Genomic DNA, 26,950 nt, shown 5'->3' with positions numbered 1-26,950 from the left:
AATTTATTGAGTCTTGTTCTGTGGTCTAACAGATCTATTCTGGAAAATGTTCCATGTGTCTTTGAAAAGACTATGGATTCTTCTGCTTTTGGATGGACTTTTTGTATATATTTAATAAGTCCATCTGGTCTAATGTAAAGTTTAAAGCTTATTTTCTGTCTGGATTATGTATCCAATGATGTAAGAAGGATGTTAAAGTCCCCTATGATTATTGTATTTCTATCAGTTTCTCCCTTTAGGTCTATGAGTATTTGTTCTATATATTTTGGTGCTTCCATATGGGATGCATATACATTTATAAATGTTATATCTTCCTGCTGAATTGACCCCTTTATAATAATATAATGCTCTTCATTGTCTTTTATTTTTGTTTTAAAGTCTATTGTTTTCTTTTTTTAATTTTTTTTAATGTTTATTTATTTTTGAGAGAGAGAAAGAGTGTGAGTGGGGGAGGGAGGGGAGAGAGAGGGAGACACAGAATCTGAAGCAGGCTCCAGGCTCTGAGCTGTCCATTCAGCCCCTCTGTGTCTTTTGGTTAGAGAATTTAGTCCATTTACATTTATTTTTTTAATGTTTATTTATTTTTTAAAGAAAGAGAGCATGCAAGCAAGGGAGGGCAGAGAGAAGGGAAGATAGATGGTCAAGTGAGGGAAGGGCAGAGAGAGGAAACAGAGGATCCAAAGCAGGGTCTGCACTATCAGCTGAGAGCACAGAGCCCAGTGTGGGGCTTGAACTTCCAAACCATGAGATCATAACCTGAGCTGAAACCAAGAATTGGAAACTTAACTGATTGAGCCACCCAGGTGCCCCAGTCCATTTACATTTAAAGTTATTATTGGTAGATATGTATTTATTGCCACTTTGTTGTTTTTTGGCTGCTTTTGAAGTTTTTCTCTGTTCCTTCCTTCTTTCTTCCCTTGTAGTTTGATGGCTTTCTTCAGCATTATATTTAGATTTCTTTCTCATTTTATTTTATGTATTTACTGTATGTTTTTGCTTTATGTTTATTATAAGATTCACATGTAACTTCCTATGCATATAATGGTTAGTTTTAAGTTGATAGGAGCTTAAATTTGAACACATTCCAAAACTTTGTATTTTTATACTCTCTTCCGCACTTTTATATTTTTGATGCCATGTTTTACATCTTTTTATTTTATTCATCCCTTAATTAATTATTGTAGTTTTAGTTAATTTTACTATTGTAATTTTTTAAAAAATTTTATTTATTTTTGACAGAGAGATACAGCGCAAGTTGGGGAGGGGCAGTTAGAGAGGAAGACACAGAATCTGAAGCAGGCTTCAGGCTCTGAGCTGTCAGCACAGAGTGCAATGTGAGGCCAAACTCACAAACTGCAAGATCATGACCTGAGCCAAAGTCAGACACTTAATCAACTGAGCCATCTAGGTGCCCCATAATTTTACTACTTTTGTTGTTTAACCTTCATACTTGCTTTATAAGTAATTGGTCCAGTGCCCTTACTATATATTTATCTTTTACTTCTTATTCATCGGTATGATTTATTTTCAATTTAAATAACTCCTTTTAACATTTATTTTAGGCCACTTTAGGGGTGATAAACTCCCTTAGTTTTTGCTTATATGGAAAACTCTTAATTTCTCCTTCAATTCTGAGTGATACCTTTGCAGGGTAGAAAATTCTTGGATTTTTTTTCTTTTTCTTTTATTTATATGACAATGGATATTAACCAAACCTATTGTAATCATTTTGCAAAATATATAAATCAAATCATCATGCTGTATGTCTTAAACTTATACAGTGATATATTTCTTAATAAAACTGGGATAAAAGCAATTATTTGTCATAAATTGTAAAAGAAAAGATTAGATATTTAGAATGCTCAATATGATTAAGATAACTATGTGGATCTTCAACATCTTTTTTACTCTTTCTTTTATGTCTCAGTTACAAGTACATTTATTTTTTAATTGGAATTCAAGAATTTGTCCATGTAATCTGTGTACATCTGTGTAGTCATGCTGGCATGGAGTCTTAGAACCAAATAATTTTCATGTTGCAGAAAAACTGATCTCCAGAACAGTATTTAATCCAGTGGTTCTCAAATACAACCTGTGGGTAAGTGCCAACCATAACAAAGTGGCTTGTGACAAACAAACAAACAAAAAACCTCCAAATGGAAAGTTCTTTTGATCATTACCTCCCTTACTTGGAAAAAAAATACAGTTGGAATCCCAACATTCTTCCCAGTTTTGTCTTCTCTTCTTCCTCCTCTTCTTCTTTTTCTTTCCCTCTTCTTCCTCCACCTCCTCTTCCTTCTCCTAGAAATGTATAAGTTGTTGAATTCAACATGCTAATATGCTCCAGTCAAAGTCAGTCCTCTTTTCTTGCAGAAGAAAAAAGTGGACCATTGGGATATTAAACTTGTTAGAGTACCCAATTGTAGCTATGGTTTTCATGCCTGGGCTAGGTGCTTTTTATACATTGCTCATTTATACTTAACAATATCTATGTAACTATTCTTATATATGTTATATTTGAGAAAACTGAAGTTAAGAAAATTTCAAATGGCTTGCCCCAAAATTATGGAATATAAGTGGCAAAGCTCAGAGTTCAAGCTTAGAACTGCAGAAAACATGCTTTTTTTCCCCCACAGTTGCCTCAAAGAGGCTTTGTTATCTCCTGATCCACTGATCTTCCCATTTTCCTCAGTTTGTCCATTTTATCTACATCTCCTTGTACACAATTTTAGAAATAGGCAATAATTAAATCAGTAATATAACACTATTTTCATTTGACATTTCACAATCCTCAATAGGACAATTAGCCTAGAAAATACAATTATACGTAGTATATAGTCCTTTTGTTTATCAGGCAAATTTTGATGACAACAAATGCTGTTAAAATAATACTTTCAGAGCAAGCAATTTATAAATTTAAGGTGATAGATTATTCAAGCTTCATAGGTCAGACAAATTTCTAATAAAATAAAAGTAATAAGACAATCTCCTGAAATTTGTTGTAATATTATTTAACTTGGTGCCTTATTTTGAGGCACAGTAAAGTAAAAGTTCATCAGTTTTCCCTCAGATACTCAAAATAATGTGATATTTAAGGCAATTACCAGTTTCTAAGTATTTATTTGTGTTCCTTAAATGAATCAGGAAAATACATTAATATTTATTGATGTTCACAATAGGGAAAATGGTCAACCAGAGGCTGTGAAGTACAAAAATCATATGATAAGGTTAGTGTTTTGCAGAGGATTATATTTTAATAGGAAGGGAAATGACATACATGGTGCTTCCATCAAGTGGAATTAAGGGATCCAGTAGCTTTCTCTTTGGGGACTCACTATTTACTATTTTGAGTTGTAATCATTTTTGTACAATGATTTATCTCCCCTACCACACTGGAACTTCTTGGTTGAAATGATTGTACCGTATCCTTATTTGTAATTCCCACTAACAATGTATCACATAGTGCGTAGCCCATAAATAGCTTTGGTATGAATAATATACAGAACACTAAGAATACAAGACTCTATATCTGTAGGTCTTGTGGTTTTTCTTATTTCTTGAGGCAGACCTGTATTGCTCTGGACTTCCTCTATATCTCTTCTGCCCAAATGCATGGAACTGGCAGCAAGTGCTCTAGAAGTTCGTGGGGATTGGGTTGCTCAGGAGAGTTTCCACAGAGAATTTAGCTGAGTGAAAATGTGAAAAAAAGAAAAGCAGAGAAATAGTGGTGGTGGTGGAGCATTCCAGGTGGTGGAAAAGCAGGTAAGATGTTTATAAGTTATAGTTTTTATTATAATAAGCAGAAAAAATGTTTATTTATTTTACAGAGAGAGGGAGAGTGTGAGTAAGGGAGAAGGGCAGAGGGAGAGAGAGAATCCCAAGCAAGTTCCACAGCATGGAGCCAGACACAGGGCTTGATCCCAAAACCCTGGGATCATGACCTAAGCTGAAATAAATGGGTGCTCAACTGACTGAGCCACCCAGGTGCCCCAAGAAAAGATGGAAGAAGATGCATTCTTTTTCATAAATGAATATGTTTCTTTCTATTTTTTTCCCTGCTTTCCTCCCAGAGAATGTAATTCTTAGTTTTAGAACCTGGGCTCTCTAGGTAACCCGACTTGCTACAAATCCTCTTTCAGCCATTTAGTGTAGGTACTTGGTTAAATTACTGTATAGCTAGAATATAGGATCTACTCCTGTCCAAGACACAAAATAACAGTGGCTGATTACAGTATACAAGTTTGTTTTCATAAAAGTCCAACTGGTATAGTGGCTGTTTTAGTTATATTCTTGTATGACAAACTGCCTCAGAACTTTGGGGTCTCAAAAAAAGCTATTGATTCAAGGGTGTGAAATTTGGGCAAGGCTCAGTGAAGAGGGCTCATCTGTGCTTCATATCATGTCAGCTGGGCTGACTGAAGTGGTTCTTGAGCATTCAAGATCTCCTACATCATATGTCTCATGTGTTTGTGTTGGCTGCAGCTAAAGCCTCTTGCTTCTCCTACATGTAACCTCTCTCTCTTTCTGCGGTCGCTCATCATTTGGCAGTCTAGCATGAGCTTCTTGATATGGGTGCTGGCTTCCAGCAGGGTGCAAACAGAGGCTTCAAGGCCTCTTAAGGTCTAGCCTGAAAGTCATAATGTCATTTCTCTTGCATTGTATTGGATAACCCAGGTCACAGCCCAGATTTAAAGGGAGGGAATATCTCTGGATGATAGGGTTGGCAAAGTAACAGTACAAAAGGACTTGTAGAATGGGAGGAATTACCGGAGCTATCTTTGGAAATAATCTGTCAAAATGAATTGGCTCTCTGAGGTCTTAAGGGGCCCTTACTGCTTTTTTATCTTGCTTTGCTATCTCTAGAGTGTTGCTCTCCTTTGTGTGGTCCAAGATGACTCATCACTGTATTTTCTTTGTATCCAGAAGGCAAGGAAACACATGGAATAGCATAGCCAGGATTCAGGTCCTTATCACAATACCAACCTGGTTAGAAGCATGAAAATAAATAAAGTCTTTGTTCTGGATGTCCATAAGACACCTGAAAGTTTCATGAGAGACAAACGGAGAGTGGATATTGAGGGACGGTTTATTATCTCTGTGACAAATTACTTAACCTCTCTGACTCTCAGCTTCTTTCTGTGTGAATTGGGGATGAAAGCTGCACCTACTTCATAGGGCTGTTGTGAAAGTCAATGGGCAGTATGTCTGAGAACTTAGCAGAGTATCTGGGGGCAAATGTTAGCCATCACCATTTTTCGGTTAAAAGTCACAGAATCCCTGCCACCTTTCAGGCACTGTTCTAGACTCTTAATGTACAAAGGTGCATAAGATACTTTTCCACACCTGGAGAACTAAAACTCTCCTGAGGAAGACATACTTCAAAATAAATAATTGCAGCATGAGGTGAGTGGTAGTATGGAAACATGGATAAAGAACTGTGGAGATGGGTGGGAAGAGAGAAGAAAGGCAGGGATTCCAAAAGGAGCTAACACTTAAGGTTGACCATGAAAATTGGGCCAAAAATGACTTACTTCAGAGGCACTAAACAGTGTGGCATATTTAGGAAATGGTCAAGAGGCTGATTATCACTGACTTGTAGAATTGTGAAAGATGAGCTTAAAGAGAGGAGATAGGGTCAAATTGTGAAGCACCTTATGTTTGATACCCATGATTTTGGGTGTAATACAGCTTCTCCTGAATCTCATTTAGCTTCAGATAGTGGGATAATAATAGCATAGGATCGTGGTGCGGAATAAGTGATAATATAAGGTACAAAGCACCAGTCCCGGACATATATTAAGCCCCCAATAAGCATTAGCTATTGTTAAAGTGATGATGATGATGATGATGATGATGATGATGATGATGATGATGGAGGATAAGGAATCAAATATGAAGTGTTTCTAAGATAAACTTGGTTAATGTTTAAAAGAGTGATAGATGGTAACCTTACTTTGGGATTTCTAGTCATTAATGAGATATGAAATTCAAAGTGCATTGGAAAACAAATACAGTATTACAAATACTGAGTTTGAGAAACTTTCAAAATGTCTAATGAGCAAGAGGTATAAGGAGTCAGTTGAAAATATTTGTCTGGGATATAGAGGAAAGGTCAGAGTTAGAAATAAAGAATTGCCAGGTATTGGCATCTCCCACTTAGAAGAGAAATGAGTTTGGTCATCCTGGGAATAAATAGAAAACAGGTCCAAGAAAAATGAGAAAAGGGTGATTGCTATCTCCAGGTAGCCTCCAAAAGTCCGTTTTAGCTGTTGTGAGTTGGGGGTATACTTCAGTGCTGATAGAATGAGAAAAATTAGTTGGCATTAATTCTATGGTGATATGCAGTCATATCCCCCACCAGATATACCAAGGGCCTATCTCCACAATACAGTTGGAATAAGGACATATCCTGTTCCTCTGACTAGACAGTGGGCAGGGGACTCCTAGAGCTCCAGGGTTCTAGTGAAGAATGAGACGGTCGTGGGGTCCCTTGGCTGTTGTAATGATCTCCTAGAAGCTTTCTTCACATTCATTTTTGCATCCTTTTGAAACATTCTCTTCAGTGCAGCCTTACTGATTAGTTTAAAAAACAAAACAGGGCACCTGGGTGGCTCAGTCGGTTGGGCGTCTGACTTCAGCTCAGGTCACGATCTCGCGGTCCGTGAGTTCGAGCCCCGCGTCGGGCTCTGGGCTGATGGCTCAGAGCCTGGAGCCTGCTTCCGATTCTGTGTCTCCCTCTCTCTCTGCCCCTCCCCCGTTCATGCTCTGTCTCTCTCTATCTCAAAAATAAAGAAACGTTAAAAAAATTAAAAAAAAAATAAAAAACAAAACAAAAACAAATCTGATTCTGACTTAAAATCGTGTAAAGGATTCCCATTGATCTGGGGATGAAGAAGAAAACCCTGCCTACCTCACGTCCTCTTGCCATCATTCACTCATAAGCAGATAGACTTCTGTAATCATGGACTGTGCCATCCTCCTTTTACCCAACCCTGTGTTTGCCCTGTGTTTGCTCTCTCCCCTCCCTGCTTTTACCTGGGTAGCCCCTGCAACTTTCCTTTCTGAGTTCAGCTGGTAGTTCTCTTACTCAAGAAAGCTTTCCCTGACTTTCCAGACCCAGTCAGGTCCTCTTGGTAGATGTGCCCACAGAATCTTTGTGGTATTCAGCCTAATTATGACTGAAGTTCTACTTGTGCAAATAATGGTTGGATAATTCTTTTCTTCACACCACTGACATTATAGCTCCTCCACAACAGAGAAAAAGTCTGTCTTATCTGCTAATGAGGCTTGACTCACTCCTGCCTCCACCTCCAACAAGGAACAGATTGAGAAGTAGACACAGGAGTCAGACTGTCAAGATAACAGCTTTACTAATGCTAATTCTTCTTTAGAGAATCCAGCCTGATCTGTGGTCCAAATTAGGCTTCCTACTCATTCTCTCAGATTTGAACTTATTTACAGAAACATCAGAAGAAAAAAGGGATAACCGCAGGCCTCTCTGCTCCATCTCTGGTGATCTCTGGTACCTACAAGAGTTCCTTGTTTAGAATAGTTGCCTGCTTACATGGCATGGCTTGTTACCTTTCGATTTTTTTTTTTCTCTTTTAACCGATGTCTTCTTACTTCAGATAAGCGTTTCTAACATCCCTAATCAAGTGCACAGTAATTACTTACGGTTTCTCCTTTATGCTTCTTTCCCTGCACATAACACACAGCATAATAAACAGTCCTTTAAGGTTTCTTAAAGGTTTTACTACAAACAGCAGAGGGGAAAACTATAGGAAGTAAAACAACTTTCTCCTGTATCCCCCTGCTTTCTGCTTGTTAAAGCTTTTCAAGCTTTACTTTTTTCTTACTTTGTATTGAAGAGCAAAAGCACAAAAACATACTAATAGTAGAGTTTGTTTACCAAAAGCAGGACGTTTTAGAACTGAGAGGAAGACTGAGTGCAGGCTACCTTCGGTCACATAGGTTCTAACAGCTACTTCAGAGTTGAGGGCTTCCCCTGGACCAGCACGGTTTTGTGAAAGGAGCCAGGGAGCATGGCCAGGACACAGGAAGGGCAGAAGCAACTGTCCAGTCTTCCTTCTTTTCTTCCACTTTTGCTGCTTTGTCTCTGAAGATGCCATGCTGAACTAGATTTAAGGTTAAAAATTAGGGAAAACCCCGGGAAAGAATGCTAATCCTGGGCAGCAATCAATCGACAGAGGTGAGAGGAAAAAAAGAGAGAAGAATCATTTTCAGAACTATTTGGAGATCAGGGTCCTCAGGCTATTTCTAAGTATTTGTATATAAGGGCATTTGTATATCTGGGAATGTTCCTATTCCGTAACATTTAAAATAATTTAATTTGGGGCACCTGGATGGCTCAGGTTGAGCATCTGACTCTTGATTTCAGCTCAGGTCATGATCTCACGGTCTATGGGTTCAGGCCCCATGGCAGAGCCTGCTTGAGATTCTCTCTGCCTCTCATAAACAAACAAACAAACAAACAGACATTTAAAAATAGTTATTTAATATATTTCATACAATAAAAATATATGCTTACTGTGGAAATGTTTGAAAAATACAGAAAAAGTATAATAATGAAAATATTAATTACATGTAATCATATCCCGTGTCACTTCTTGCAACTGAGCTTCTTGCTTTTACATTTAACATGATTAAAATAGATTGTGGACAACTTAATCTTATCAGAAAAATTATTCAGAAGAACAGTTTTTCCAGTCTTTTGTAACACGTTACAGAAGTATTTATTGTCACAGGTAGTTAATGTTATATGAATTTAAGTTACAAAGTTAAATGCTATATAAATATAGATAAGAACACATAAATATGTTAAACCCCAGATATCCTCTAAGATTAAGAGGTTCCTCCCTAGTTTTGTTTATTCTTTCATTCATTTTTTTCAATCTCTTATTTATCTTATGAAAAATACTGTTGACATGGGCTTTGAAAATACCTATATTTGGGGGGGATGGAGTTATTTCATGTAAAAACTATGTTAATCGTCACAAGTTTCACTAGAACATTGGACATTTGTTAAAAGTATTCTCTTCTCTTGAGGAAATTGTATTCCATTCCACCCTGACATACCACACACTACAATGCTGATGTCATTTCATTGTAAGCAGGGACTGGATAGGACATGAGTCAATTCTAAGTTGTTAAGAATTTCCTTCTTTTCCCAATGGAATACACATGATTGCTGTTGGGAAATGTTCTGAAATAAGATTTAACCTTTTGTTTAAGTTTTGTTTTTGTTTTTGTTTTTTTTTCTTAATAGAATGGAGGAGATTTGGGCCAGTAAAAGTGTATTTTTTTTACTACATGTTGAACAACAAGGTTTTGGCTAAGATGTAAGCATGCAAGAAAAGTTAACAAACTCAATAGACACAAAACTTTTTCAATGTGTAAATGGAAAAAATGTTACAAACTTTCGTAGAGCTCATGAAAATATTCACAGTAAAAAAAGTTCTTGTAATTTGTTATAAAATGCACTATTTCTTAATAATATCCTAGTAGGATTTCATAGTTGACAGACAAGGTAAAGTAATTAATTGAAAATTAAGGGGCGCCTGCATGGCTCATTCAGTTGAGTGTCCGATTTCCACTCAGGTCATGATCTCACAACTCAGCTTGGCTCATGAGTTCGAGCCCCAGCATCAGGCTCTGCACTGACAGCTCAGAGGTTGGAGCCTGCTTCAGATTCTGTGTCTCCCTCTCCCTCTGCCCATCCCCTGTTCATGCTCTCTTTCTCTCCCTCTCTCAAAAGTAAATAAACATTAAAAAAAAACAAAAGGAAATGTGATGGCATAGTGCTGTTGAAAAAATAGATACAGGGGGTTCGGGGAAAAAGAATGAGTTAAAGCACCATCAGAACAATAAAAGATTTTGAAAATCAAAGAGACCTGTTGCAATAGAATTACTTCTGTCCAACATTCTATTTCAACTGTATTTTTAAATTTCACCTTAAGTTTTCAATCATGGAGTTCCCAATATTAAATACTTATATTTTAATATATAACGTGACAGGAAAAGGTGCAAGATTAATGCCATTAATATACAAAGTGAATTAAAACAAGGCTTGACAAAAGGTTTAAGTTTGGCCAACTGGCTATTCAAATCTCCTAGGTCATATTTATTTCACCTCAACTTCCTTGAAGAGTTTTCCTTCAATTTTAAGGCAGGTGTCCTTCTCATGCTCTCACCAGATTTGGCAGCTGGGCCTCCATTACCCAGTGGTGAATTGTAAAATGAGCCTCGCCACTGTGACTATATATTTCGATCCTGTTATGGTTCTTTAAAAATGGCAGTTTGTGCCATTGGACAGTTTTTTATTTAACTTGATAAAGAAGCTGTCTTTTCTTCTTCTTATTGTTTTGATCCTTAAATATTTTACATTTTAAAACCATAGGCCTTCTTATGAAATAGAGTTACTGAAACTTCTGGGAGCCTAAAATTGAATGACCCTGTTGTTTCTTTGCCACAACCACGGAGTTTCCCCATTACATCTCTTTTGCTGTTATTTAAAAAAAAAAAAATAAGGACTTATTATTACTAGCTGGAGTTCTGATAGTCACATTTCAGAATTTATAATACTGTGAACTTCACAAATTTGGTAAACAAACAAGTGTTAGAGGGAAAGAAGGGAGATCATCATGAGGTCTCTTGCATTTCATCTATAGGCAGTAGCTTGTTACTTTTCTTCTGAGATTCGTAACACACTAATGTTTAAACAATTTTTTAATGTTTTCTATTTATTTTTGAGACAGAGAGAGACAGAGCATAAGCAGGGGAGGGGCAGAGAGAGAGGGAGACACAGAATCCAAAGCAGGCTCCAGGCTCTGGGCTGTGAGCACAGAGCCTGATGCGGGGCTTGAACTCACAAACCAAGAGATCATGACCTGAGCCAAAGTCGGACACTTAACCAACTGAGCCACCCTGGTGCCCCCGCACTAATATTTAGATATAGGGAACTTAAAGCCTAGAGAAAAAGTAGTAAGAAAGCATATATTGGAAATGTTATGAAGTACTAGATTCATCAAAGAAAAATAGATGGAAATTGTCAGTGATTTCATATTAACATTATTTGCTTATAATCTTTAAGGCCAAATTTTGCCACACAGCCTATAAGAATACACGAGTAAAATAGCATAGAATAAAAAGGTGGAACTTTAAATATTTAGAAATGAAGGTATAAGGTGAAGATCAATAAAACAAAAGACTAGAGTATTGCGATTATTGTTAGATCTGGGCTACAAATCTGGCTTAAGCCGCATTTGTTCTACCCTCTGGCTATGACCAGCTTTTCCTGAGTGGTGAGGTGCCACCACATCATGGCTACAGTGAACATGATCATGCTTACCCAAACCTGTTTGTTTTCATACGTTCTGATGGAATATAGGTAGTGCTCCAAAGTGCGAATCAGTAAAACTAATTTTTTTATTTTTATCACAGACCAAGAAATGTGGCCCATTTATGTAGTTCTCTGAAGACTCCTAAGAAACAGTCTTAGAATTTCTGGTGGAATGAATGAATGGCTTCCCTCAAGAAGGTTCCAGATGAGAGTTGGGCCCCAAACATGTGAAGGGTACTGGAGCCTTAAAGTAACTTTTATTCTAAGTTATTGACTAAATATGGATCCTCCGCCTTCCTTAGAGATCATATAGGTAGACTTGAAGGTTGACAGCCTTCTGTAAAAATTAAAGTGCTAACTAAAATCTCTCTTTTTCTTCTCCAAAAAGAGTACCTATAGGCAAAGATAGGATTTTTCACAGGAAATTACTTTCTTAAGAAAGTGCATGTTAACAAATTACTGATCAATCCCCAGTTGTGTCTAAACACCATATGGCCAGACAAAGATGATTGTAGCTTAAAGAAATTTCAGAACAGACCATAGAATATAAAATGACATTTAAACCACGAACAACTTATTTATGGTAAGAAAAATGCATAAGAGGTTCAAAGAAGAGATAGTGATAATTTTTTGGCATAAATATTTTTATGGCATAAATATTTTTATGGCATAAATATTACCAAATGATACACTTACAAGATGTATACAAAAAAATTCAAGAATTTAAAAGTAAAAGAAATCATGTAGCATAGTTAGCTTAAACAGTTTATCACAATTTAAAGAGGCAGAGAAGAATGAATGTTTTCATATGAAAATGAGATGGAACAGAATTTCTGAAGATTAGCAAGCACTTCATGAATAGCACTATCAAATACCACTAGTTGGGTAGGTTACACATTCCACAGAGAGGTGGTACTCAGGGGCAGTAGCTGAATTTGCTTATGGGAAGTTACGTAAGATATAGGAAAGAGATAAGATGTAGGAGATACTAAGATCTATCTATCTATCTATCTATCTATCTATCTATCTATCTATGTATCTATCTGTCTATCTATGGTATTAAATTGGATCATCATAAACCTAAGCTTCACCATTTGTTACATTCTATGTTGCACTCTGATGGCTTGCAAGCCAAATCCTCATCCGTGTTTTCTTTGACCCCATAATTTTTAAATTGGTTTTTAACATTCAAAAATCTGCCTCTAGAAAACATTGTGCTCTTGCAGTACTAAACCCACGTTTCCATGTAGCAGCACGTCCCTTTAGATGGGGCATGCATCTTTCAGTTTGCCACATTTCCTACCTTGCATCTTCAGTGGGTTAAATAGCTGCTTAGCCTGTGTGAGCATTAAGACTCCTGCTTCAGGTATTTTTCTCAGTATCTTAGTCAAGACACCATGCCTCGAGAAATGCAAGGAAAAGATTCAAATGCAAACTTAAGAATATTGTGATTGCATGTTTTCTGAGTGATACTTTGGTGAATATTTATTTTTTGCAACTTAGGTAAGTTCAACAGGGGCACAGAGCACATCTTATTTGCTTGCTTACCATGGTGTCTGCAGAACATGGCACAGCTCCTGGCTTGTTCCAAGGGATGATAAAATTTCTATAACTGAACATAGTAATCCAACTGTCCACAGATACTAACGTAACACACTCCTGTTTAAAATGTACTTCATTTTAGAAGTTAAAACACTAACCATGAAAAAGTTCTTTTTGTTCATAGCTAACCAGGTATTAAGAATCAACTGACCCTTTTATAAGCCAAGAAAATATTTAGTCCTCAAATATCCACATAAGCCTAATAGTTTGGAAATCTAAGGACTCACAATAAAACCATCCTTATTAATTCTAGTTTGAATTCAGCTGTGTACTATAAAAAGAACATTAGTTAGAATAAAAGCATACCGACAGAATTTATATATGTGATTTTAAAATAAAATAAATACAGGTGGCCCTTGAACAACATGAATTTGTACTGTGTGGGTGCAGTTCCACACAGATTTTTTTTTTCAGTAAATACAGCACAGTACGGTAATGTATTTTTTCTTCCTTATGATTTTCTTAATAACATTTCTCTCTAGCTTACCTTATTGTAACAACATCATATATAATACATATAGCATACAAAATATGTGTTAACCAACTATTTGTATTATCTGTATGGCTTCCAGTTGATAGTTGGCTATAGTAGTTAAGTTTTGGGGGAATTAAAAGTTATACATGGATTTTTGCCTTTGTAAGAGGTTGGTGCCCCCATCCTCCACCTTGTTCAAGGGTTTACTGTATTTTAATTTCATAATTGTGAATATATGACTTATAACATTTATGTCAATAGAAAATATGTTGTCAAGATCCTTAATACAGTACCTGACGCAGAGCACAAATTCTCTTGTTTGTTGTGTGACTGAATCTCAATGTTCCAGAAAGAGTAAGGTATGCTCAGATAGTGAGATTCTGCCAGGTGGAAACTGAAGCGGTTTTTCAATAGATATAAGGGAGAGGAGCATTTGGACTAACACAGAAGATAAAAAGTAGTGTTGATATCCACTTGGGAGCCAAAGTCCAGTAAGCCCACATGGGAGATTGGAGGAGTTCCAGACAGAAGGATCCAGAAGTCACAGTGAATATGAACTTGTGGGACCAGAAAACTAGGAACCAGGGTGGTGCAAATACAACTGAGAGTAAATGAGGAAGGCTTTGAAATGTTGTCAAGAACAAATGTGCAATCTCAACTTGTTTTAGGGAGTGAGTAGATCATGCAGCATGGATGAAACAACTAGTTTTAAGTGGCCAGCAGTAAAAAGACCTTTTGGAATAAACCCTGAGTGACTCCGAAGCAGAATCCATGAGCACTTGTGGGATCAACTGGGAAGATAACTAAAGCAATCTGAATTGCCTCTTGACAGTGAAGATTTTCTGACAGAATGTACATCATTAAAGTTTCTTCCTTTAGCTCTGATTTTTATGGACTTCTTTCATCCCCTGGCTCCACACAGTGATCCCCACACAGATTGGGGCTCTCTTCTTACAGTGGTCTCAGGTTCTACATCCACACATTATCAGCTCCAAGAGAAGGTAGAACTTGTATCTTATCATTCCCAGAAGTCACTCCAGACCAGCTTAGTCAAGTGCCTAGCCTTGTACCAGTCATTGTGGCCAGGTGAATGGCATGTGCTCATTGGCTAAGGTCTCATTCCACACCCATTTCTGAACTAATTACAGTAGCCTGGAAGATTGAGATAAGCTGACTGGCTTAAGAGAATCAGTGTCTACTTTTGGAGCTTGGTGTGGAGTCAGCCCTATCCAAACCATGTGGCTGAGAAGTTAGGGTACTCAGGAAGAAGAAAATATAGAATGAATTCTGATGAGGAAAGCAATAAATTTCCAGCATATAAAGAGCTTAGCATAATCATTTTTATTGTGGTAGTTGGAACATGGCAAAATATACATGAATACCAAGGTGATGTGCAATTCATCAGTTCGGGGGAAGTTGTTGCTGATACAATTTGTCATCCTCTTTAGGCCAAAAGAAGTTAAAATATTTTTCACTATGTATATTTCAAAATCTTTCTACCTAAAACAATAATAATAGCTCTTCTTATTCCACCTTTCATTGCCTTCCTTCTTTGTTTTTCATTCCCTTCTTGAACAGTTTTGTCCTAAAGCCATTAGGTGGGGCAAAAAATAAGCTGTCTGTATGACAATTGGTACGGAGACATTGTGACCCAGTGTGTAGTGTAAGAGCCTTACCAGGTTGTGGAAGGTGTCTGCAAAGGAGGGATGCCCTACTCAGGGTGTCAGAGCCTGAGCACAGAGAGGAGGATATCTACAAAGAAGGGCAGTCTGACATGGAGTATCAGAAACTGATCATGTCTACCTGGGATCATGTAAGGACCCCACTAAGGATCATGTCTACTTGGGTTGAATGGCCTAGTGTGGGGAGTCAAAGCCATAAAATAATGGTAAGGGCATATCTGCAGAAGGGTCCAGGGTATCAGAGCTCTGTGGCATGTAGGGGACCTCCATGTGGAAGAACAGCCTGGCATCATTGCTGGAATCCAAGCTCGAAGTAGAGTGCATCCAAGCAGGAGACCAATGGAAGGGTGAAGATGTGTTTACTGAGAATTGATCAAATAAGTAAATACATTAGGGATATGGGAGCCTGGTTTCTAATTGTCCAAGGTACAAATGTGGAAAGAGGGAAATCTGAATGAGCTCCATGGTGTTGGATTGGGGCTACAGGTAGATGTGTAAACTCATATTTTTCTATGGATAGAAACATAGTTATGGTAGCTCTGTCCACAGGATGTCCTCGAAACAGCATTACCCCCAAACCAATTAGAACACACCCAGGGCCTAGATCTTTATTCTAAATACCAGTTTTCTCGAAAAGAAAACTAAGACGCTTGATAACTGGAACAGGTAAATTAGAAAATAAGTCTGATGTATCTTGTGCTAGACAATAAGGAAACACTTAAAGAATGATGGGAACATGCTACAAGGACAGAGAAACCAACCTGAAAAAGCTTCTACTAGTCAACTTAGAGACAATTGGAACATCAACGTAAATAAATTATAAGTTAAATTAATTATAAAGTAAATAATTGTAAGCCATTGAATAAAAAGGGAAATATGAATACACATACACACTACACACACACATACACACGCACACTCACACACACACAGTAGTTTCCCTCTAAAATAACTCCCTCCAAAATGATTATTAATTACAAAAAAGAAAAGAGTAACTTTACAGTGGAGGAGCTTGGCAGATACCATTTTAATCAAGTGATCAAAGTGAACTCTGTTAGTAAGGAGATACACCAAAATCTTGTACCACCTGATGGAATATAGTGAGAAAAAATAAAGCATCATTTCTGTATTTGGCATTCTGTATTTGGTACGTCTGCCAAAGATGCATAACTTAAAACTAATCATGAGGAAACACAGACGAACCAAAATTAAGGAGTATCTATGAAATAACTGGTCTATAATCTTCAAATGAATCGAGGTCATGAAAATCAAAGAAAGCTAAGAACTGTTCCAAGACTAGAGTAGACCAAAGAGACATGGAAACTAATACAGTGTGCGATTCTGAACTGGATCCTTTTGCTATAGAGGACATTATTAGGACCGGTGACTAAACTTGAAGGGAGGCGGAGTATTAGATGATACTAAAAATATATTACTGTCAATTTTCTGATTTTGATGGTCCTGTGGTTAGGTAGGGGATGTTTCTCATGTGTCAGAAATACACACTGATGTATTTAGAAGTGATGGGGCCAAAAGTTGATAACTCACTTCAAGAATAGTTCAAGAAAATAGTTCCGAAAAAAAAAAAATTGTCTATACTATACTTGCAACTTTTCTGTAAGTTTGGCAGTATTTTTCCAGGTTCTCTGTGAGAACTTACATTTTTGGTAGGCAAAATAGCCATTCATTTAATGCATCTTTGAATGTTTATAATCTACTAGAAATGGACACCCACAAATAAAATATGTTAGCCATCGTTCAGTGTGTCCATCCAAAAGGTATAGTAGTGCAAAAGGAAGGAGAAGTCATTTCTGAAGGGTATAATTTTAAAAAATGCCAAGTAGGTATACTGAAACAGATTGTAATAAGTGAAAAAAGGAATTAGAGCATTGCAGAGAGGAAAAAGAATAAAAGCTCAGAGGTTTGAGGCAGTAGTGAAGAGTAAAGATTGATTCAGGCATGGGGGCTCATCTAGGAAGAGGAGAATACATTTTGAAAGGAAATATATGGAGCCTTGAATGCCAGATTCTGACGTCTGAATTTCACTTTTTTTTTAAAAGGAGAAATAAGTAATTTTTGTGGGGAAGAGAGTCTCGTATCAGAATATTTTTCTATGAATTTCAGGAGTGCGTCAGTAGAAAAGGTTATCACCATTGTAATAGATATGGCAAAGAAAGAAACTGTAGATTTGGAGAGTGGGATTTATAATTACATAATTAGATAACCTAAAGGTAAGCATGAGCTTTGTAATGACTAAATAAAACAACATAGGACAGTATGAAATACTAAAATTATAGTTTTTCTGTATACTATCAAGAGGATAAAATGGGCAAACAAGAACGATGAAAAGCATAGAATAGTTAGGAATAACGAAGAATATTTTGATAGAGGTTTATTAAAATACTTTAAAGCTTATGTGAGATGTTTTTATTTGAAAACAGAAGAGCTGTAAATGGAAAAATGTTTATTCATTTATTCATTTATTCAGTCAACCTTGAACAAGACAGATACCTTTCCTGCTCTCATAGAACATGAGAGGAAGTACTGGATAAGAAACATAGAAAAATCAGGCAATAATATTTCATATTTTTATGTGATAGAAAAAAGCCAGGAATATATGAAAGTGAGTGAGAAAGGTGCTACTTTATATTAGGGTTTCAAGAAAGGTTTCATTGAGGAAGTGAAATTTAAGTGATTTAGATTTAGAAAAACTAGCTTACTGTTAAGGAGCACTGCCAGCAGAGAGAAGAGCTGTTAAAATGCCCCAAGCCAGCCGTGCAAGAAGGCACTTTTGGCCAAAGCAAGAAGCAAGCTAAACAAAGGCAAGAGTGAGAATGAGATGTTGCTGCAGAGTTAAGTCTGGATCAGGTCACAGGGTTGATGGTACAGAGAAAGGATGGTTTTCAGCAGGAGAGTGACTTAATTTTATTTACATGTTTTAAAGAGCAAGAGCAGAGCTGGGGATGGGGGTGGGGTGGTAACAATTAGGAAGCAATTCAGGAGATCAGACTAGAGATAATGGTGAGTTAAACAGAGGTGGTAGGAGGGGCACCTGGGTGGCTCCTTTGGTTAAGTGGAGGACTTCAGGTCATGAGCTCACAGTTTGTGAGTTGGAGCCTCCAATCCGGCTCACTGACAGCTTGGAGCCTGGAGCCTACTTTGGATTTTGTGTCTCCCCCTCTCTCTGCCCCTCCCGTGCTCACTCTCTGTCTCTCAATAACAAATAAATGTTAAAAAACAAACAAACAAACAAAAACAGAGGTGCTAAGAGTGGATGGAACTCTAAGTGATCAGATTAGAAGTTTTGATAGCTGCCTTGAAATGATTTTCCAGGGGTTTATATAGAAGAAGGAAGAAGAGAAAATTCTAAGATGAAGTTTAGTTTTCTTTTTCTTTCTTTTTCTCTTTTCTTGAGGAATTAGAGAGTGATTGCATTAGCTGAGAGAGAAGACTTAGGGGAGGAGGAGTTATAATAGATATCCCTAAATATAGACCTTTTATTTAAAAATTAACATATAATAAGGAAAGTATTCTAAACTAAGAGCAAAGAGATAGATTTTCAGTAAAAGTCTTAAGTAAATTGACTATTTGCATTAAAAGTTACATTTTTCAAAAATATGTCAGATTCTCATTAATTAAATGTAAAATTGTAGTCATCTAGTACCTAACAAAAAATTATGCTAATATTAATTTGACCTTGGGTTAGGAAACTGCTTTTTAAACAGACAAGAAATATAAGGAACCACAAAGAGATTATGTAAAATAAAATAAAATAAACTGGAAGATGTTTGTAAAAGATGTGTCAAAGCTTAAATGTCCTTAATAGTTCATAAAACATACTTTTAATTCAATAAAACATACCAAAATAGAAATTTGGGGGAAAAACTGAAAAATTTTTAAAAGAAAATACACAAATGACCAATGAAAATGAAGAAGAAGTTCAAATTCACTGGGGATTTTTTTTAAGTAAATTACACACAACAGCAGTTTACTATTGCTTGTTTAGCAGTTATTTTTAAAAATACTAATGTAGGTAATAGGAGATGAACACTCAAAGTTATGGAATTTTTTTTGGTTGGGGAGTGTGGGGTGTTATACAACAGAGTAATCTTTGAATGGATTTGTAAAACTCTACTTTCTAATAATTTATAATGAAATTTCTAATAATTATAATGAAAAACTCATTTCTTTAAATTTTTTAAGGACTAAGAAGCTCCTCATGAATTCATTTTCCACATAATTGAAGCTCTTTAAATATTGAAACACATGTTTTTCTAAAAATAAAAATGGATTCAATTTTCCCTAATTCCAAAAGTCATATAAACCTATCACTGTAGATTCCAGTAATGTGGAGGAATATTATGAAAACAGTACAAATTGTTAATAGTATTATTAAGTAGAGAAAACAATTATTGACATTTTGAAGCATATCCTTCCAGAAAGCTTGCACTGAAGCTTCTGCTTATTAAAACAATAGTTTCTTCCACTAAGTTGTAAGGGATTCGAGCCATTAAACTTTACATTTGTCAGTGCTCCTTCCACTTCTCCCCCCCCCCCCCCAGCCTATTTAATAATACCTAATTTCTTACCTGGCATCTTTCGTATATTAACCTATTTTCAGCCCCCAAACAATGCTGCTAAGTCAAGTATTATCATTCACATGTTAACAGTGGAGATAGGGAGTCTTAGGACAATAATTGTCTTGCAGTTCAGTGATTCATTTTAAGGTGGAGCCATGGTCAAGGCCAAGTCTGTCAGATTCCACAGCCCTTGTCTTCTATGTTGAGCTGATCTCTCACCTGTGGCTAAAGGCACAACATTGCAAAGTTGTGCAAAGTTCAGTTTAGTATTTGGAATGAAACCAAAGTGAATCAAATGCTAAATATTTATAATATACTTTGAAAACTACTGTGTACAGCTTAGGTTGTTACTCTAAAAGAAAAGAATACTAAAAGGGATATAGAGAATGTGAAGAAAGAAACATGAAAGAAATACAGCTGAATGTCATATATAATTTCTGGAGGAAAGACTAAATAAGTTTGACTTATAGAAGACACTGAAGCATTGAAAATAGTTTTAAAAAATGATGGTTCTAATATGTCTTTCTATCATCATAAATTAAGAGGGAGACATAAAGTTAAAGCAGAATTATTTGAGTACAAGGAACTATATCTCCATTAGTAGGCCCCCATCTCTAGAGATATTTGTATCTACCTATTTTGAGCAGTTTATACAGTTACGTGCTGAAGCATTAGACTTTATCAGTTAACTAATTCATTAAACAAATATTTATGGAGGACCTACCGTGTGCCTAGCCCATTATGCACTGGTATAAAAAAGCTGAGTAAACCATGTAATTTGTTAAAGTGTATTCTAGTCTAATGGCATTACAAAAGTCTTGCAACATGTCTTATGCAAGTGATTTTATTTGTTCTTACCAACTACGTCTATATTCTTACCAATGACATCTATATTCTTAACCTGCTTAGTTTCTGCAAGTTCACAAGCCCTATCCAAAGTCCTTGAGCGATACATTCCAAAATTTAGAATGCTCTGGGGTATAAAAAGGTAATGAGATGTGTAGTCTATATGTTACAATAGTTTCTGCAGAGTCAGGGCAGTATCTGGTAATCAAACACAATAACATTTTCAGTGAAATATATGCATACAAACACTAACAGCCTTATGTCAGTCTAGGTTGTGTTTCATGCCATAGGCATTCCAGTTAGACCAAATTTTATCATCAACTAAATTAAACAAACAAAAATGCCTGTTGATTCTCAGAGCTTTTTGTATATCAGGATTGTTGATGTGAGACGTAAATGTAGTACATTTACAAGGAATTTTTAAGACTTGCTCGGGCTTGCAAAATATGTTCCCCAAATAGTAACATATAAGGTATTTTATAGTTAACTAATGAAAAAGGGGACTTTCTGCTTTACTGTTCTCACAGCCTTTTATAATTTAACAGTCTTTGTGAATCTACAAGGGAGTCAAATATTTTTTTTTATAGCAGAACCTATTTAATGCAGACTATCTTAAGAAACTAGTATTGTGTGGAATACCCTTTGAGAAACACTATGGTAGTGATATGAGGAGACCAGAGGCTACGCTCACCCTTGTTTGTTGTGGGTTTTTTGGCATTTTAAAATTTACAGTTGATTAAATTATATGGTCTAAATAAGCCACAGGTAGCGACCCCTAGAAAATACTGGTAAATATCCCAAAGTGACAGGGAAATGATCTGGCTTTTGTGGAAGAACCTGTTAGAAGGGAGGCCTCTCTAGCACCTCTCATTTTTCAGCTGTCTTAGTCTATTCGGCTGCTGAAACAATAATAAAGTACCCATAAGCTGAGAGGCTTATAAACAATAGAAATTTGTTCCTCATGGTTCTGGAACCTAGAAAGTCCAGGATCAGGTCACTGATTAAGTTTAGGTGTCTAATGAGAACTTGCTTCCTCCATGACACCTATCTTCTCCCTGTACTTCACGTGGCTGGGGGTTGAGGGAAGTCTCTGGGGTCTCTGTAAGGGTGCTAACTTCATCAGGTTAGCAGGATGAGTGTTGCCTGCACAACCTGCTCACTTCCCACAGGCCCCCACCTCCAAACACCATTACTTTGGGAGTTAGGATTGCAACAGATGGTTTGGTGGTGGGCAGGGGCCACAAACATTCAGTCTATAATAACAGCCATCCATGCTTCAAAGGTAGCAAAAAGCATTAAGTTATGATTTGAAGTTTGCAGGGGAATTCCCTTGGAACCAAAATACTTCTTACTAGCCGATATGATTTATTAATCAGCAATTTATTCTTTACGTTAAGAAGGACCCTCTTTTCTCTGCCTTCCCATAAAATGGACATTAATTTGCCTTGGAGGTCAGTGTAAATTCGCTAGTACTGTATTTAGCTTTAGAAATGGTGTGACCATTCATAAAAATTATACACAGTACAGGTGAGGGTGAAATTGAGTTGAGTACAAGGAAAGGGGGTAAGGCATGGCAAGAGGGGTGCCACTCTACAAATTTGTCAAGATTTAGCCCAATTTACTTAGAGAAATGCCACCATTTGGCAAGTGCTAATAGGAATTTGGAAATATGATTCAAGCAAGGAAAAATGAGATGCTTTTAGTAACTGAAAATTCTAAGTGAAAAGTTATTAAACTAAGGGACAATGTCCTACTTTTTTAAAAGTATGCGAAACAAATATTGTGCTGTAAATACTAATTGACAACATAGTACTCATCAAGTATTATCAGATACTGGTTTTTGGAAGGAGAAAATTTTCACTTACATATGGAGAAGTAAAATTACATAAGCAAATCCATTCTTCTGAAGCTGTGTGTATATGTTTAATCTGTGGAGCAGTGTTTTCTTGGAAATTAACCACATCAATTGCTTCCATGAAGAAAAGGAATATACACACTTAAAAATCAAATCACCTTTTTAAAATTAAGGTTTTATCTGTTGTATAATAGGTAAACTACTGTGAGGTGTAGTTGCCTGTTTAACTTTATATCTGCTTTGATCTTGGCAGTTTAGCTAATTCAAATAAAATTTGTGAAGTTAAGCACTTTCAAGAAAAGGAATAGGAGAACCTAATTTAACCTGGAGTGTCTCTTTTATTCTTCTGTTATTCATTTGAAGTGCCCTATCAGCTTGAACTGACCAACTTCAGTCATTTTTACCCTTTTATTTTTTTTCTCTAATGTAAACTGAAATTCCCTGCTGTTCGTGGTATTTTACTGTTTAGCATCATTTAATGAGCAGGTATCATTAAACTTAAAAGGTCCTTTTCTGTGTATCTCTGATTAGTTAGTGAAGAAACCAAAGAATTTCTCTTAATATATTTTGATGTTGGCCCATTTTACATTTAAGTGCTTTTTGATGAAGTAGAAAATAATAATTTTGGTTGAAGTCGGAAGGATTCTGTCAAGTGAATATGTGTTCTGCTGTGAAGTTGTAGAATATAAATTGTTTACCAGTGTTGCTGTATATTTTTCCCTTATAAATTTATGTGTGTGAATTTGTAAATAAGCTATTATACTTTACTTTGATTTGTTTTGCCAAAAAGATAGATATAATGGTAATAAAACGTAGATGCTTTAATGTCAGGGTTCATATGATCTTTATTATAAAAGCAATAGTTTACTGACTGTATAGAAGGAATGAAAAGGCTTTAATTCTAAACTCATTTAATCAAACAGTGTCACCTTACACTTGGTTGCAGTTTCTTTTAAATTACAATAAGGAAAAAAAAATTAACTAGTAAAGAAACAGTAACAGCCATGAATTATATTCCTTCTGTTTGGTGTTCGTGTGTGCTGCACACAACATTGCTGATATTTTATTGTTAGGCCTAATTTTGCTTTCAGGAAGAAAAGAATATCTCTGAGATGAATAGCGTGGAGCCAAAATAATGAGGCTAAAACACAAGCAAAGGTCAGACAATGTGTAATAAGTTACAGATGGCATTGTGTGACATTAACATTGGTAACAGGTAGAAGACGTAAGAGTGCTGCCTACTGGCAAAAAGCAGTAGTGTTTGAAGGGTAAGTGAAATTAAGTGTAGGTAACCAAACTGGAAGTTATATGTTTGGTTACATAGCGTTGCTATTATTGATACCTCTGACCCCAAATATTCTTTTCATTAGTATTCATGAAGGCTTTATGAGAGAAAAAGTCTGGTATGGGACTTCTGTTTTTGTTCTTTGAGACCATGTTTAAATAGTATACTTGCTGTCTTGCTTTAAAAATAGATTTTTAAAATATATTTGTCACACGATGTCTGTACAGTTTCTCTTACGTGTGGTCCTTCTTTGATAACTTTGACTTTTTCAGCGTTAACAGTCAACGTTCCCAAAATATATTTAGTTGACAAATAAAACCCTGCCTAGGGAAGTCAACTGTCAATTTCAGTAATAGATAGCTGGATATTTAGACAGTTTGTTGAGACAATGCATTGACAGAAAGAGTATGATTTATATGTGCAGCAATCAACATATGATAAGTCTCATTGAAAAAAAAAATGACAATTAGACTGCTTTAAAAGCACCAGACCAAAGTTTTAGCAACTTAAAATCAAATATACCTGTATGTAGAGGTTACTTTTCCATGTTCCACTTAAAATAAGTTCAAAGTTTTCTGTGCTAGAAATAAACATTTTTGCTAGAAATGCTTTGGCATATATATGAGTTTATTTTCCAATAAACTAATTTTGTTTATAGTCTTGAAAAGTAATTAAAGTTATTCTTAGCATTATTAACCCAACTGAACTTGAAGCTTTAATTTTATAACCTTGGTTAGTTTAATATTTGTTGTGCAGTGTTTGTGTAAGTATGACATGATAGACTTAATTAAATGTGATGATTTCATTATTCTGATTTGAAACCTTATTGTACACATTTTATCTTCACTTTCAGACATCCATTATATAAGACTTATTAAAACACTGCGCACTGTAAAAATAGTTGTTACAAAATGAGGAAACTGCCCTTTCATTATGTATAACTTTCTCACTTACATAATGCAGTTTCCATGCTGAAAAAGAGTTGAGCCAAAACTAAATTGATGAACAACGAGGAAAAAGGAAGTAGTTTTCAATACCCAAAACTTGCTTTTACTTTCTGGAGGGAGGAGAAGTAAAGGCTATATTGTCTCTTTCATGGCATAAATACACCCCTTAGGCATGGATTCTCCTTCTACCTCTCATATTCCCTCATTTGCTTTCCTGGTCTCCTCTCTCTCCAGCCAGTATGTCTCTTTCACTCTATCTATACGGTATCTTCCCCTGTGTTAATTTAAATGGACATTGCTGTGGAACTCTGGTCAAGTGAAATTGGAAGCGTTTAAATATTATTTTTTTGAGAATTTTATTTCTGCTCATTTTATTGACCTGTAGAGAGAAGAAGGGAGAGAGAGTGGAAGGAAGGACAGGGGTAAAATGAGAGAAAGAATAAGGAAGAACAGGAGAAAAGTAACAGCTGATAGCAAGTGAAATGGAAATAAGTCGGGTAACATTGTGTGCAGATTTTGTGTATGGACTGTGAAGTGTGAAAACTGTCTAGGTGTGTGAGAAATCGAAATTTGCGTTCTTGAAATAGTTTTCCCAATCTGCAAAATAAATTGATAAATAGTAAATACAACATTCCTGAAAGGCTTAGTGATGGCTAAAAGATAATTTAACCTGCTTGGCTAATAGAACAATCAGGTATCAGACCACCAAGAAGGAGTTTCAATAGCATAGAAAACAGCAGGTCAGTTTCTACATTGAAACGTAGCAAACATTTTTTCCTATGTGAAAGTTTCTTCTAGCTTCAGAGCATAAGCAACAGTGTCAAAACCCAGTGCTAACAGTAGTCTGCACTGTGGTCTTAATCATCTTAGGTTTTTCACCTAAAACTGCTAGAAATAGTTTTCAGAAAAGTGTCAGACAAGAGAAATGCTTTACGTAGTGAGAGGTGCTAGATTGCAACTATTATATTGTTCTTTTTAACAACATGAATAACCATATGTTAATACTTTTCCCTTAGCAGCCAATAAGGAAAAATAATTACTTTTAGAAACAGGTTTTTCTAAGTAAAAGTTCTTACCCATTTCATTTCTGTGTAAATATTTAAATAGTCTTTTTTTTTTTTGACCTGTGTATTTCTTTATGGTATTTTGCAAAAACTATAGTGCATGTTTAGGGGTAATAATTTATCTAGGAAATGCATATTAATATTTGGTAAAGATGGAGGAGCCCTTAAGACAACATTATAACATCATTCAGGAAAGACATGTTTTCTGTTTTCTTATATTATATTCCATTTTTATAGACATCGCTTTCCCATAAGCTATTTTAACTCTCAACATCTTTTTAAAAATATACTTAAAAGGATAGATAAAAATGTTTTTGTTCTCAAATATTATAAAACTATTTTCTTTCTGTTTTATTTCTAACAAAAATGTAAAGCTGAATTTTTCACTAATGTTTTATTTGTAAAACTGAACAATCACAATGGTGATTGAATGCTTTACTTGCATACTTTCTAAATTTATGAACTTTAGTACATTTGACATCAAATTGCTTTTTCCTTTTTTTGTCATTAAAAATGGCATCAAAACATAAATTCATCCTAACACAGCTTGATTCGCAGATTGAGCTACCATAATTTAAAATAAAAGTTTTAACCCTTATTTTTTGTGCTTGATTATTTTCAAGCCCAATTTATATATAAGACATAGCTTGCTGCTCTAATATCTGAAAATCTTAAAGTGTAAAGCATGCCAATATTCTAATTTATATCTTGCACATAACAGGTAACAGTGTTCATGTCCATGACCCCATACTAAGTAATATAATGAGTGCATATCTTATCTTTTCACATCATTGATGATCTCATGTTTTAGGAAAAACACTTGTTAACTATGATTCACAGTGGCAAGAAGAAAGCAAACCTTCATTTTTGCATAGTCTTCTTTGGTACTTGGTATTTTTCTTCATTGCCTTATTGGTAACTTTTAATTTTTCTTTTGCTATAATTCTTTGAAGTTCTGTTATTTCTCATAATGAAATAATCCTTCAAATGTAAAATTGAGCTGTTTGTTTAGTTAGAGGAAAGTTATCTTTTGCTTAATTGCTATTGATTTAGCACTTCTGGTATCTTAGCCTGGAAAACTTTGACCATTCATATAGCTTTGAGGCAATACTTTTTAGAATTATGGGGAAAACATTACTGCCTTACATGGGTGTAATAACAATTAAATGATTAAAACTTGGTTAATAAATTAAAATTTTTCATTAGAGATCTATAATCTATTCTGTTTTTTTCTCCTGAGATAATCATAATACAT

The 26,950-nt window shown here is 35.7% G+C and overlaps 1 protein-coding gene across 15 annotated transcripts in view; it reads left to right on the top strand.

Moving 5' to 3' along the window:
* Positions 1-26,950, top strand: part of FOXP2 (forkhead box P2) — a 563,073-nt gene that overhangs the window by 255,230 nt on the left and 280,893 nt on the right. The window contains exon 4 of one of the 15 annotated variants that reach the window (XM_053218187.1): positions 2,043-2,098. The exons of the other annotated variants lie outside the window; for them this stretch is intronic. The gene's annotated coding sequence lies outside the window, so the exon portion shown is untranslated. The remainder of the gene's footprint in view (positions 1-2,042; positions 2,099-26,950) is intronic. 15 annotated transcript variants of the gene reach the window in all.

Source organism: Acinonyx jubatus, chromosome A2 (assembly GCF_027475565.1).
Source record: "Acinonyx jubatus isolate Ajub_Pintada_27869175 chromosome A2, VMU_Ajub_asm_v1.0, whole genome shotgun sequence".
Lineage (NCBI taxonomy): Eukaryota > Metazoa > Chordata > Mammalia > Carnivora > Felidae > Acinonyx > Acinonyx jubatus.
The sequence above is the reverse complement of the archived record's forward strand: the minus strand, read 5'-3'. Positions and strand labels throughout refer to the sequence as shown.